At 41.3% G+C, this 14,937-nt stretch overlaps 1 protein-coding gene across 1 annotated transcript in view; it reads left to right on the forward strand.

Annotated features, from left to right (window-relative positions):
- Nucleotides 1–309: 309 nt before the first annotated feature.
- Nucleotides 310–14,937, forward strand: part of opn7b (opsin 7, group member b) — a 130,595-nt gene continuing 115,967 nt past the window's right edge. Inside the window, exon 1 of the mRNA XM_024385078.2 lies at nucleotides 310–638. The gene's annotated coding sequence lies outside the window, so the exon portion shown is untranslated. The remainder of the gene's footprint in view (nucleotides 639–14,937) is intronic.

Raw genomic sequence — 14,937 nt, forward strand, 5'->3', positions numbered from 1 at the left:
GTTTACATGTATGTCAGGAGGAGAATGAGTTAAACAGGAAGGACAGAGGGAGAGAGGGAGATAGAGCATACATACTGTGCATAATATATAAATTGAGTAAGAGAGAAAGATAATGAGAGAGCGAGAGAGAGAGAGAGACAGACAGACAGACAGACAGACAGACAGACAGACAGACAGACAGACAGACAGACAGACAGACAGACAGACAGACAGACAGACAGACAGACAGACAGACAGACAGACAGACAGACAGACAGACAGACAGACAGACAGAGAGAGAGAGAGAGAGGAGGAGGATAGGCTTGTGCTGAGAGCGGAGCATATAGCGTAGAGCGAGGGAGCAGCTCAGCAGCGCTTCTGTCTGTCTCTGTCCCTGCTCAGATTTCCACAGCTGTGAGCAGCACCTCTGCTACCCTACTCCACGCGGATCTACTGGGGTGTGTGTGTCTTAGAGTGTATTCCTGTGTGTGTGGGTGTGTGTATGTGTTAGAGTTGCTTGCAAGTCTACAGCATACATTGTGTGTTTCTTCGCTGCTCCAGTGATGGTTCTTCCACCTAAGGGTGAAGGCTCTGCTACGGACTCTATCTAAAACACATGAGCCCTGGCATAGCCAGCCCTGGCGTAGCATCCCAGTAAGGTAGGCATCCTATAATTTTATTGACATTTTAACTGCTACTCTGCTTTGCTCTTTCTTGCATTTTACAATTATTCTTTACGTCGGGTTTGCATTTTCCTAGGTTTTACTCGGTTTGGCTACTAATGGCTATTACCTGACATTTTATTGGACTACTCTGTTTGCTCTGGTATTTCTACAGTTTTTGAAGGTAATCTGTGTTTAATAGGTACTCTAGTAGGGCATTGGTTACCATTCCAGCACGGAGTACAGTATGGTTTCATTACATATTTCCTCTCTGTGTGTCCTTCAAGCAAGGGCAGTAAAACTATTCTGGGGCGGATCAGTGTGGTTTAGGGTATCTTAACAGTGGAAATGACCCTGGCCGACTGTGCCAAGTTCCCTGGTTATGAGTTTCAGCCAGCGGATTGGATGGGGGCAAAGCACGCTATTTCAAGTACAGTGCCTTCAGAAATATTCATTAGAGGTCGACCGATTAATCGGAACGGCCGATTAATTAGGGCCGATTTCAAGTTTTCGGTATTTTTGGGCGCTGTTTTGTCAAATTTTTTCTTTTCTTTTTTCTTTTTCTTTTTCCACCTTTATTTAATGTTTTATTTAACATTTATTTAACTAGGCAAGTCAGTTAAGAACACATTATTATTTTCAATGACGGCCTAGGAACGGTTGGTTAACTGCCTTGTTCAGGGGCAGAAAGACAGATTTCACCTTGTCAGCTCGGTGGATCCAATCTTGCAGGCTTACTGTTAACTAGTTCAACGCAATAATAACCTGCCTCTCTCTCGTTGCACTCCACAAGGAGACTGCCTGTTACAAATGCAGTAAGCCAAGATAAGTTGCTAGCTAGCATTAAACTTATCTTATAAAAAATAATCAATCATAATCACTAGTTAACTACACATGGTTGATGATATTACTAGATATTATCTAGCGTGTCCTGTGTTGCATATAATCTGACTGAGCATACAATTATACAAGTATCTGACTGAGCGGTGGTAGGCAGAAGCAAGCGTGTAAACATTCATTCAAACAGCACTTTTGTGCATTTTGCCAGCAGCTCTTCCGTTGTGCTTCGAGCATTGAGCTGTTTATGACTTCAAACCTATCAACTCCCGAGATGAGGCTGGTGTGACTGAAGTGAAATGGCTGGCTAGTTAGCGTGCTCTAATAGCGTTTCAAACTTCACTCGCTCTGAGCCTTGGGGTGGTTGTTTCCCTTGCTCTGCATGGGTAATGCTGCTTCGATGTGGTGGCTGTTGTCATTGTGTTGCTGGTTCGAGCCCAGGGAGGAGTGAGGAGAGGGACGGAAGCTATACTGTTACAGTGGCAATACTAAAGTGCCTATAAGAACATCCAATAGTCAAAGGTTAATGAAATACAAATGGTATAGAGGGCAATAGTCCTATAATAACTACAACATAAAACTTCTTACCTGGGAATATTGAAGACTCATGTTAAAAGGAACCACCAGCTTTCACATGTTCTCATGTTCTGAGCAAGGAACTGAAACGTTAGCTTTCTTACATAGCACATATTGTTTTTGCATTATTTAAACCAAATTGAACATGTTTCATTATCTACTTGAGGCTACATTTATTTTATTGATGTATTATATTAAGTTAAAATAAGTGTTAATTCAGTATTGTTGTAATTGTCATTATTACAAATATATATATGTATCGGCTTTTTTGGCCCTCCAATAATTGGTATCGGTATCGGCGTTGAAAAATAATAATCGGCCGACCTCTACTATTCATACCCCTGGACTTATTCCGCATTTTGTTGTGTTACAGCCTGCATTTTTTCAAATTAAATGCTTAGTTTTCACTTATTACAGCCATTATAATCTGTAGCTGTTTTAAAGTTGCCATTAGCCTCATGGTGAAATCCCTTAGTGGTTTCCTTCCTCTCCGGCAACTGAGTTAGGAAGAAAAGCCTGTATCTTTGTAGTGACTGGGTGTATTGATACATTATCCAAAGTGTAATTATTAACTTTAACAAGCTCAAAGAGATATTCAATGGCTGCTTCTTTTTTTACCCATCTACCAATGCAATATCTTTCAGAAAGTATTCACATCCCTTGACCTTTTCCACATTTTGCTGTGTTACAGCCTGAATTTAAAATGGATTAAATTGAGATTTGTTGTCACTGGCCTACACACAATACCCCATAATGTCAAAGCGGAATTATATTTTTACATATTTTCTTTAATGAATTAGAAGTGGAAAGCTGAAAAGTATTGCGTCAAGTATTCAACCCCTTTGTTGTGGTAAGTTCAGGAGTAGAAATGTGCATAACAAGTCACATAATAAGTTGCATTGACTCACTCCCTGTGCAATAATAGCGTTTAGCATGATTTTTGAATGACTACTTAATTTATGTACCCCACACATGCAATTATCTGTAAGATCTATCTGTCGAGCACTGAATTTCAAACACAGATTCAACTGAAAAGAACAGGGAGGCTTTCCAATACCTAGCAAAGAAGGGCACCTATTGGTAGATGGGTTAAAAAAAGCAGACATTGAAAAGGGATATGGTAAGCATGGTAAAGATATTAGTTACACTTTGAATGGTGTATCAATACACCAAATAACTACAAAGATAAAGGCGTACTTCCTGACTCAGTTGCCGGAGAGGAAGGAAACCAACCAGGGATTGGATTTCACCATGAGCTCAATGGTGTTTTTAAAACAGGTAGAGCTTAATGGCTGTGATAGGAAAAAACTGAGGATGGATCAACGACATTATAGTTAGTCCTCAATACTAACCTAAATGACAGAGTGAAAATAAGGAAGGTTGTACAGAAAACAAATATTCCAAAACATGCATCCTGTTTGCTGAAATAATACTGCAAAAAAGTCTTAAGTTTGGGGCAAATCCAATCATGGTATGGGAATGCTTGTATTCGTTAAGGACTGGGGAGTTTTTCAGGGTGAAGAAGAAACATAATGGAGCTAAGCATATGCAAAAACCTTAGAGGAAAAACTGGTTCAGTCTGCTTTTCACCAGACACTGGGAGATGAAGTTACCTTTCAGCAGGATAACAACCTAAAACACAAGGCCAAATCAACACTGGAGTTGCTTACCAAGATGACAGTGAATGTTCCTTTTATTTATTATTTTATTTGTATTTAACCTTTATTTAACCAGGTAGGCTAGTTGAGAACAAGTTCTCATTTACAACTGCGACCTGGCCAAGATAAAGCAAAGCGGTTCGACACATACAACAACACAGAGTTACACATGGAATAAACAAACATACAGTCAATAATACAGTAGAAAAAGTATTTTTACAGTGTGTGCAAATGAGGTAGGATAAGAGAGGTAAGGCAATAAATAGGCCATGGTGGCGAGTTTATTACAATATAGCAATTAAACACTGGAATGGTAGATGTGTAGAAGATGAATGTGAAGTAGAGATACTGGGGTACAAAAGAGCAAGATTAATAAATAAATACAGTATGGGGATAAGGTAGTTGGATGGGCTATTTACAGATGGGCTATGTCCAGGTGCAGTGATCTGTGAGCTGCTCTGACAGCTGGTGCTTAAAGCTACTGAGGGAGATATGAGTCTCCAGCTTCAGTGATTTTTGCAGTTCGTTCGTTGGCTTTGGGGGTTGACCAGTGAGATATACCTGCTGGAGCGTGTGCTACAGGTGGGTGCTGCTATGGTGACCAGTGACCTGAGATAAGGCGGGGCTTTATCTAGCAGAGACTTGTAGATGACCTGGAGCCAGTGGGTTTGGAGGCGAGTATGAAGCGAGGGCCAGCCAACGAGAGCATACAAGTTGCAGTGGTGGGTAGTATATGGGGCTTTGGTGACAACATGGATGGCACTGTGATAGAGTGCATCCAATTTGTTGAGTAGAGTGTTGGAGGCTATGTTAGAGTGCATCCAATGATAGAGTGCATCCAATTTGTTGAGTAGAGTGTTGGAGGTATGTTTGGCAGAATGAGTGAAGGATGCATTGTTGGGAAATAGGAAGCCGATTCTAGATTTAATTTTGGATTGGAGATGCTTAGTGTGAGTCTGGAAGGAGAGTTTACAGTCTACAGTTTACAGTTCCTGAGTGGCCGAGTTACAGTTTTGACTTAAATCTACTTGAAAATCTATGGCAAGACCTGAAAATGGTTGTCAATCAATGATCAACAACCAATTTGACAGAGCTTGAAGACTCTGAAAATAATAATTGGCAAATGTTGTGCAATCTAGGTGTGGATAGCTTTTAGAGACTTACCCAGAAAGAGCTGTAATCGGTGCCAATGTAATGATTTAAAGTTGTTAATGAGATATTTCTGTATTTCATTATCAATAAATTTGCAAAAATTTCAAAAGACATGTTTTCAATTCATCATTTTTGGGTATTGTGTTCATAGGGGTATGGAAAAAAATCAATTGAATCCATTTTGAATTCAGGCTGTAACACAACACAATGTGGAATAAGTCAAGGTGTATGAATACTTTCTAAAGGTGCCCTTCTTTGTGAGGCATTGGAAAACCTTACTGGTCTTTGTGATTCTGTGTTTGAAATTCACTGCTTTACTGAGGGACCTTACAGATAATTTTACAAGTGGGGTACAGATATGAGTTTGTCATAAAAAAATTATCTTAAACATTATTGCATACAGAGTGTGTCCATTGATTTTTTTCTCCTGAACATATTTAGGCTTGCCATAACAAAGGGGTTGAATACTTATTGACTCAAGACATTTCAGCTTTTATTTTTTTATTAATTTGTAAAAATGTTTAACAACTTCTTCAGGATAGAGGGCTGTATTCGGAAGTTTGGATGACTGAGGTGCCCAAAGTAAACTCCCTGTTAGTCAGGCCCAGAAGCTAAGACATGCATACAATTATGCAGTAGTATTGGATAAAAAACAAACAGTTTCCAAAACTGATAATATAATGTCTGTGAGTATAACGGGACTGATATGGCAGGCAAAAACCCGAGGAGAGTCCATCCATTAAAAAAAATGTTGGGAGCTCACCACTCATTGAAATGGCCGTCTATGGGAATATTAATGGAATACCTCCCAGATTGCAGTTCCCAGGGCTTTCAGTAGATGTCAACAGTCTTTAGAAAGAGTTTCAGGCTTCTTTTTTGAAAAATGAGCTAGAATTTGTAGTTTTTCTCGTGGCTCCCATTTTGGCTGTTGTATTGTGGCACGTAGGTGAGGGCGCACACTTCGTTATTTATCTCGGGTAATGAACATACTCTTCTCCATCTTAAATTTGATCGTTTATTTATATATTAAGGTACCTGAGGATTGATTAGAAATGTTATATGACTTCTTTGGACGAAGTTTATTGGTAACTTTTGCGATTCATTCGTATGCATTTTGAATGAGGGAAACCGGTGGATTACTGAATCAAGCGTGCCAACTAAACTGACTTTTTTGGGATATAAAGAAGGACTTTATCAAACAAAATGACCATTTGTTATGTAGCTGAGACCCTTGGGATTGCAAGATGAGAGGAAGATCTTTAAAGATAAGTGATTTATTTTATTGCTATTTCTGACTTTCATGACACCTCTGCTTGTTTGGAAAATGTTTGTAATGCTTTTGTATGCGGGGCGCTGTCCTCAGATAATCGCACGGTATGCTTTCGCCGTAAAGCCTTTTTGAAATCTGACAAAGCGGCTGGATTAACAAGAATTTAAGGTTTTAAACGATGTAAGACACTTGTATTTTCATGAATGTTTAATATTACACATTTTGTAGTTTGAATTTCTTGCTCTGCAATTTCACCGGATGGTGTCGAGGTGGGGCGCTAGCTGCATGTCTATTCCAAAGTTAACCCCATAATGCAACACACTTTGAAAGGCAGTAGTCAACAACTTGATAAAAGACATCCTCTAAAACTTGCCCGTTGCTTGGGGCTTCGACCAGGTGAGAGAGATAATTGTCCCCACACTGTTTCAATAGTAAAGCTCTCAATGATTCATTGTGCTAGCAGCAATTACAGTTTGTTCTTGGAAGTATAGAAAACACAAGGCGCATATTTCGAAATGATCCATTTACGCTTAACTCACAAATGTTGAAAAAACGATTTGCAAGGGAAAATGACTATAATGACAAAAGATCAAGGAAAATGAAATCTATACTGAACACAAATATAAATGCAACATGCAACAATTTCAAAGGTTTTACTGAGTTACAGTACATGGAAGGATATCAGTCAATTTAAATAAATGTAGCCCTAATCTATGGAATTCACATGACTCAATGTAATTTGATTGAAATGACGTGGAAACAACATTGATGCAACCAGTGTGTGCCCATTGGGTAGCTACAAACTGCCCATGTTTCAGTGAGCAACAGCCGATAGGCAGCCGAAGTGGCTATATTTGGGTCCAGCAGCAGAGGCACATTAGATTATTTAGAGCTCAGTCAGGTTACCATAGGGAGAGAGTCCTCTTGTAACCACCTCCCCCTATCACCCTGACCAACCACCAGCCCTGGAAGGACTCCACAGCCACGAGCTAGTCACACACAGAACAATGGGCACACATAACCACATGCACCACATAGCAACCAGTTATAGCCAGAAGAAAAACAAATGCCTATTTGAAGGAGTCTTCATAACTTGTAAAAATCTATGTGGCCGGAAACAATTCAAAGCATGTAGTAATCTCTAAGTGGTGCATATCTTCAGTGAATTTCAATTGAATTCAATGAGTTTCACTTGACACGTAGGCCTATTATAATAATGGCACTCATGGACTGCATTCTTCACACACTGAACATTTCATATAATAAATATATGCCAAAGCAGAATTATTCTAGCAAGGCTGTCAATTGTACTGGAAAGATCAAATGGAGAATTTCATCAGCTGCCGTAGAGTATAATGAGCTGCTATTCAACTGACTGGACAACATGAACAGTGAACTGTGGTGAACTATAACCTATACGGTATTGTGTGTACTCAATAAATTGAATTTCCATTTAATCTAATGACTGATCCTGCAACTGCATGGATATTTTTGTTAACTGCATACTCTGGTGGAAGCTCTGAGCCAACTGCTTATCAATACAATAACACATGATACAAATGGCTGCTAGGATTCAGATCAATATGATTCAATACAAAACAATACCTGTGATACAATACAAATCAATTAGTCAAATACAGTACAATGGAAGACAATGCAATGTAGTCTACCGGTAATACTAATTACATCAATCAGAGTACTAATGCAGTATGTCCAGAGTACTGTACTTAATTCACAGCCGGAATGTTACAGCCTGCATTTTAAACGGATTAAATTGAGATTTGTTTGGTCACTGGCCTATAATGTCAAAGTGGAATTATGTTCTTCAACATTTTCATTTGTCTTTCAAATTAATAAAAAAAAACATTTAAAAATTGTACAACTTTCTCATGTCAACTACATGAACTTTACAAAAATCATGTGATCAAAGGTCATGAAGTTTTGACTGCAGTCGACTGCAGGTTTCTGCAGTTGCTCTTCACCAATTTCATCCTGCAGCCATCACCTGCATTGTGGGAGGATCTATTGTCAACCGATCATTAGTGTTTTTGTTTGACCACGCAAATGTGACCAAAGACATTACTGAAATAGGAACCAACTGTACTGCGATTCATGTATACAGTGGATATAATTGTGATATTTGACGCTCTCGCTCACTGATTGATTGTACAATATACAATATATGCCTACACAAGGGACAGGACTCTGATGTGCCAACTTCTGTGTCTGAATCGTTTGGGCTACAAACTAATATGACCCCACTGTGGAAAGGGAAGACGAGTGTTCTCAGGTTTGCTCTACGACCCCCACAAATGTCACGGGACTTGTCTGAAGGTAACCCATACAAACACATGGAAGTATAGAGGTATTTTTGTGCCAACAAAAACAAGGGGTAAATGTGTCAAAAATATATATATATATTTCCTGAACTTTCTTATTTCTCCTACATATATGACACTCAAAACCTTATTCCTTGTGATACAATTTTTGACCATCTTTTTTGCCTTTTATGAATGTGTTATTTAATGCATTTCTGTATTTAAAAAAAAAATAAAGGGCCCCTAAAATAAAATAAAATAAAAAAGCTAAATGATCCATGTTATGACTATCTTTAAACAATTCCAGATGTTAGCTTGTGTACTTGTGCTCTAGCTGACTTCCCTGCATATGAGAAAGACAGCCCACAGCATTATGCTGATCTTCTGGTGATCTTTCCTTCATCTGTTGCTAAGATATAAATACTCAGGGGAAATCAGGGGAAACAGGTGCACGCATCTGAGGGAAGACTTCTGAAGAAGGGATATGCGTTGTGTAATGCTTTGCATTAAGTTATTTAATCTCAGTTATTCTAATTGCTAACTTGAGTTTCTGAATTAGTAGCCCTCTAAGTGGATAGATAAACATCCTGCCATTACAGAATGGATTGAGGCTTACAATTACTTTCTGACACGTTAGTGTCAGATAAACTGTGTTTTAATGGGATGGAAGAAAAACTTGTTTTGTTTATATGCAGCTCTGAAAGTTCACTATAATAGGTATAATAGTAAGAAGAAATGTTGCTCTTGTCTCAGTATGGGTGTTCGGAATGTCAGGGTTAAATCTAATGTTGAGTTGTGGATTTGCTTTGACATTTATATCAGGAAACAGATTCATGTATCTTTTTCTAGTTAACAACTTAATCGTCACACCATTCACCTAGTCTGGAGTCCAGGCATTCTTGTTCGGTTACATTGGTGCTTTGACCTGGATTAGGGCTCTATTCAATCAGATCCACCTTAGCCAACATCCTTATAGTGGTTGTTTTGTCCAGCCAGGTCGACTGTGATGCAAGTCAGGATTCTATGTCCATCCATGTCTAAAGACATCGGGAGATAAAGTGGAAACTGGCCACTAGGGGCAACAGTGAGAGCTGTGTGCTGTGGACTGGGATGGCAGATGGGCGCAAGTATCTGCCTCTGATTCAAAGGGGCCAGACGTGCACAGCTGTAACAGAAATTTATGTGACCTTATTTTACCTTTTCTGCTGCTTTTGAGACACAGTCCGATCCCTCCTTAGGGCACTACTTGTTGAGTAGTTAAAACACTAAACAATAAAAATACAGCAACTATTGGTCACTCTATTATGTATTATTACTCTAATATGTATTAATTATAGAATTGTGACAGTTAATGATAAACTTTTCTTACCACACTCTAGAGAGTTGTGGGCCTAGCTATCTATGCCTAATCTTTGCACATGTCTTGTGAGAGAGAGAGGAGAGAGGAGAGAGAGTAGGTGCATGTTGTGTTTAATTTTTTCCTTGTCAGCCATCCATCTCTGCTTTTTTGCTTCATAAAAAAATAAGGTCTGAAACTCCCTCCATGTCACCTCTCTCTCCATTCCTTGGCCTTGCTTGCCTGATGACTTAACCTGAATTGTAATCTCTACATACATTCACTATGGAGAAAAAAACGTCAGTTTGGCCGGAGCAATGTGAATGGGTAGCCAGGGAATGGCCTTGGTACATTAAAAAACGTCAGTTTGGCCGGAGCGATGTGAATGGGTAGCCAGGGAATGGCCTTGGTACATTAAAAACGGTTTGGCCAGGGAAGGGAATGGCCTTGGTACATTAAAAATGTCAGTTTGGCCGGAGCAATGTGGATGGGTAGCCAGGGAATGGCCTTCGTACATTAAAAAATGTCAGTTTGGCCGGAGCGATGTGGATGGGTAGCCAGGGAATGGCCTTGGTACATTAAAAAACGTCAGTTTGGCCGGAGTGATGTGGATGGGTAGCCAGGGAATGGCCTTGGTACATTAAAAATACTTTGCAGGACAATCGACACATTTGCCTGCCACTCCTGGAAACCCTGTTCATATGTGAGGTCTGTTATGGTCCTGTTTCAGTTCCAGATGACAAAACCTCAGTGGTGTAAATTACTTGAGTAAAAATACTTGAAAGTACTACTTAAGCAGTTTTTTAGGGTGTCTGTACTTTACTTTACTATTTCTATTTGTGACAACTTTTACTTTTACTTCACTACATTCCTAAAGAAAATTGTGTACTTTTCATCCATGCAATTTCCCTGACAACCAAAAGTACTGCATACATTTTGAATGCTTAGCAGGACAGGAAAATGGTCTAATTCACACCTATCAAGATAACATCCCTAAATACATGATTTGTTTGTAAATTATGTCTGAGTGTTGGAGCGTGTCCCTGGCTATGTGTAAACAAAAAAGTACAAAAAATAAAATGGTTCCGTCTGGTTTGCTTAAAATAAGGAATTTGAAATTATTATTTATTTAGACTTTTCTTCAAGTAGTATTTTACTGCGTGACTTTCACTTTTCCTTGAGACATTTTCTGTTATCTTTACTTTTATTCAAGTATGACAATTGGGTACTTTTTCCACCACTGAAAAACCTGCACACCCTCAGAGGTTTGCAGATTTCCCAACTTCCTTTTGGTCATTCATTTTAATCAGAGAAATATAATTATAATAATATAATAATAAACCAAAAAATTGCTATAGCTGTCAATGTACATTACTGCACACAATCCTCAAATAAAATGGAGCATACATAAAATAAACAGTGTCTTTACATAGGATCTAATGTGTATGTGTGTGTGTGTGAGTGAGTGAGTGAGTGAGTGAGTGAGTGAGTGAGTGAGTGAGTGAGTGAGTGAGTGAGTGAGTGAGAATTTCCTCAAACTGTACACATTAAGCAATACTCTTTTACAATATTATCAATCACACTTGGATTTGATAGATATTTAGTGTAATTGTGTAGATACTGATAATGGATATGTAGGCGTAGATATGTACTATCCTAAAATAAAATGGATTATACATAAAATAAACAAGTATTACAATTGATTTACATTAGGCATAAAGTGTGTGACAGAGACAGAGAGAGAGTGTGTGCATGTTGTGTTTGTTTTCTCCTTGTCAGCCACCCATTTCTGCTCTGTCAATATTAAATGGCCCAGTGTATGCACTTCTGGGTAAGGCTGTTGGGCATTGGTAGAGTGGATGGCAGATCTGAAAGAGAGATGCACAAAGTGACAGTAAGTTCAGTGCATTCGGAAAGTATTTAGACCCCTTGACTTATTCCATATTTTGTTACGTTACAGCCTTATTCTAACATTTTGTTTCTCTCATCATGTCATTGGTGTAGAGAGGAGTAAGCAGGAGACAGTCCTATTTAAGCACCATAGATCAAAGCGGGACAAAACCCAAATGATGTTGTGCATTTGTGCAAAATGTATCTCAATAAACAAAAAGGCACAGGGCGAACCCAAAGTGCAAAATATAAAGTACTCAGGAAATAGTAGGTGAGATTCCTCTCAGGAAATTAAGTAACATTGACAATGACTGGCAAAGACAAATGGCAGAGGGAATATATGCAGTGATACAGTGGGGATTGGAACCAGGTGTGTGTAATGATGACAAGACAAGTCCGGGATTGATGAGTGAAGGGCGTTTGACAGCAATAGGTTCAGCAGCAGCTAGATGGTCGGCGATGGCGAACGCCTGACCTGGACAGGAGGGGGAGCAAAAGCAAAGGCTGGTGTGATCGTAACCCCCCTGAGGCACTGCTCCAGCAGTGGGGCGTCGATGACCTTGGGGACGACCCCGAAGACGCAGTGCGGGTCGGTCGGGACGACGCCTGTAAAAGTCTCGAATGAGGGAGCGATCCAGGACGTCCCGCAATGGAACCCACACTTCTGGACCGTACCCTTCCCAGTTGACCAGGTACTGGAGAAGCCCCCCACAATTCTGTGAGTCCAACAGGCTGCAGACAGAGTACGCCAGGGCCCCCTAGATGTCCAAGGGAGTGGAGGTGCGTCATGGGGTCCAACACTAGCCAAGGGACCAGCGGCCACCGGCCTGAGGAGAGATACATGAAGTGAGGGTGAGATACGGTAATTTACAGGGAGCTGTAATCTGTGCGTCACCTCACTGATTCTCCTCAGGACTTTGAACAGTCCCACAAACCACGGGCTCAGCTTCCAGTCAGGTGGAGGGACAGGTCCTTCGTAGAAAGCTAAACCCTGTCACCGGGGTGAAAGACCTGGCCTACACTGCGGTGACGATCAGCCTGTGCCTTCAGCCGGAGGACAACGTGCTGGAGACGGGTGTGATCGGTGTTCCATACCCCCTCGGCATGCCGGAACCAATCGTCCACTGCAGGAGCCTCGATCTGACTCCGGTGCCGGGGCCGACTGATAGCCTAGAACACACTGAAGGGGTGTGAGGTTAGTGGAGGAGTGACGAAGGGAGTTTTGTTTGTATTCTTCCAAAGACAGAAAGACAGCCCACTCCCCCGGCCGGTCCTGACAGTAACTACGAAGGTACCTATCTAGTTCCTGATTTACCCTTTCCACCTGTCCATTTGATTGGGGATGGTACTCAGAGGTGACGCTGACTGTGAACCCGTCGCTCCATGAAGTCCTTCCAGACATGGGAGGTGATCTGAGGATCAAGCTTAGACACTGTCCTCTGGGATCCCGTAGTGCCAGAAGACGTGAGAGAAGAGAGCCTCCGTGGTCTGCAGGGCTATAGGAAGACCGGTCCACAACAACTAGGATGGCGGTGTGCTCCTCCGAGAGGGGAAGATCTGTAACAAAGTCCACAGAGAGATGAGACTGGGGTCGTTGTGGAACCGGCAGCAGGAGGAGTTTGCCACAGGGGAGGTGTTTAGGTGTCTCGCTCTATGCGCGGGTGGAGCAGGAAGAGACAGATGTTCCAGTCCAAGATGGGCCACCAGTACTTGGCGGAGAGACAGTCGATAGTACAAGCTATACCCGGGAGCCCCAACACAGGTGCTGTGAGTGCCCAGGCAAGGAGACGGTCCTGCACATCAGAGGGCACCTAGATACACCCGTCAGGACAGTGGGCAGGTGAGGGCTCCTGTCACAGGGCTCAATGGATGTCCGCGTCCACATTCCACACAACAGGAGCCACAATGCAGGACAAGGGAATAATGGGTATCACTTTGTCCCTCCGATCCTCTGTGTCATGCACCCGGTACAACGCATCGGCCATAACATTCTTTGATCCCGGCTGGTAGGAGAGGGTAAAGTTAAACCTAGCGAATAACAGGGCCCACCTGGCCTGATGCGTTATCAGCCTCTCCGCTGTTTGAATGTACTCCAAGCTCCTGTGGTCTGTCCAGACAATGAATGGGTGATTAGAACCCTCCAAATCAAATAGTTATTTGCCATATATGCCGAATACAACAAGTGTAGACTTTACCATAAAATGCTTACTTACAAGCCCTTAACCAACAGTGCAGTTCAAGAAAAAGATCAAATGTAACAAGACAAGGTGTCTTTTATACTGATAACAAGCTCAAACAGGTGCCATTAATACTACAGGTAACAAGTGGAGGATAGAGGAGCCTAAAAGAAGAAGTTACAGGTCTGTGAGAGCCAGAAATCTTGCTTGTTTGTAGGTGACCAAATACTTATTTTCCACCATAATTTGCAAATAAATTCATTAAAAATCCTACAATGTGATTTTCTGGATTTTTTTTCTCATTTTGTCTGTCATAGTTGAAGTGTACCTATGATGAAAATTACAGGCCTCTCTCGTCTTTTTAAGTGGGAGAACTTGCACAATTGGTGGCTGACTAAATACTTTTTTGCCCAATTGTAGGTGGGGGCGTAGTGACTATGCATAGGGAACAAACAAACAGCGAGTAGCAGTAGTGTACCGGGGGGTGGGGGGTGTCAATGTAAATTGTCAGGTGGCGATTTTTATGAATTGTTCAGCTTGGGGGTAGAAGCTGTTGAGGAGCCTTTGTCCTAGACTTGGCACTCCGGTACAGCTTGCTGTGCGGTTGCAGAGAAAACAGTCTATAGCTTGGGTGACTGGAGTCTCTGACAATTTTGTGGGCTTTCCTCTGACACCACCTATTATATAGGTCCTGGATGGCAGGAAGCTTGGCCCCAGTGATGTACTGGGCAGTTTGAACTACCCCCTGTAGCATCTTACGGTCAGATGCCAAGCAGTTGCCATACCAGGCGGGGATGCAACCGGTCAGGATGCTCTTGATGGTGCAGCTGTAGAACCTTTTGAATATCTGGGGGCCCAAGACAAATCTTTTCAGTCTCCTGAGGCGGAAAAGGTTTTGTCATGCCCTCTTCACGACGGTCTTTGTATGTTTGGACCATGATAGTTTGTTGGTGATGTGGACACCAAGGAACTTGAAACTCTCGACCCGCTCCACTACAGCTCCGTCGATGTTAGTACGATCAGCTCCTTTGTCTTGCTCACATTGAGGGAGAGGTAGTTGTCCTGGCACCACACAGCCAGTT

The sequence above is a fragment of the Oncorhynchus tshawytscha genome, linkage group LG22, assembly GCF_018296145.1.
Source record: "Oncorhynchus tshawytscha isolate Ot180627B linkage group LG22, Otsh_v2.0, whole genome shotgun sequence".
NCBI lineage: Eukaryota > Metazoa > Chordata > Actinopteri > Salmoniformes > Salmonidae > Oncorhynchus > Oncorhynchus tshawytscha.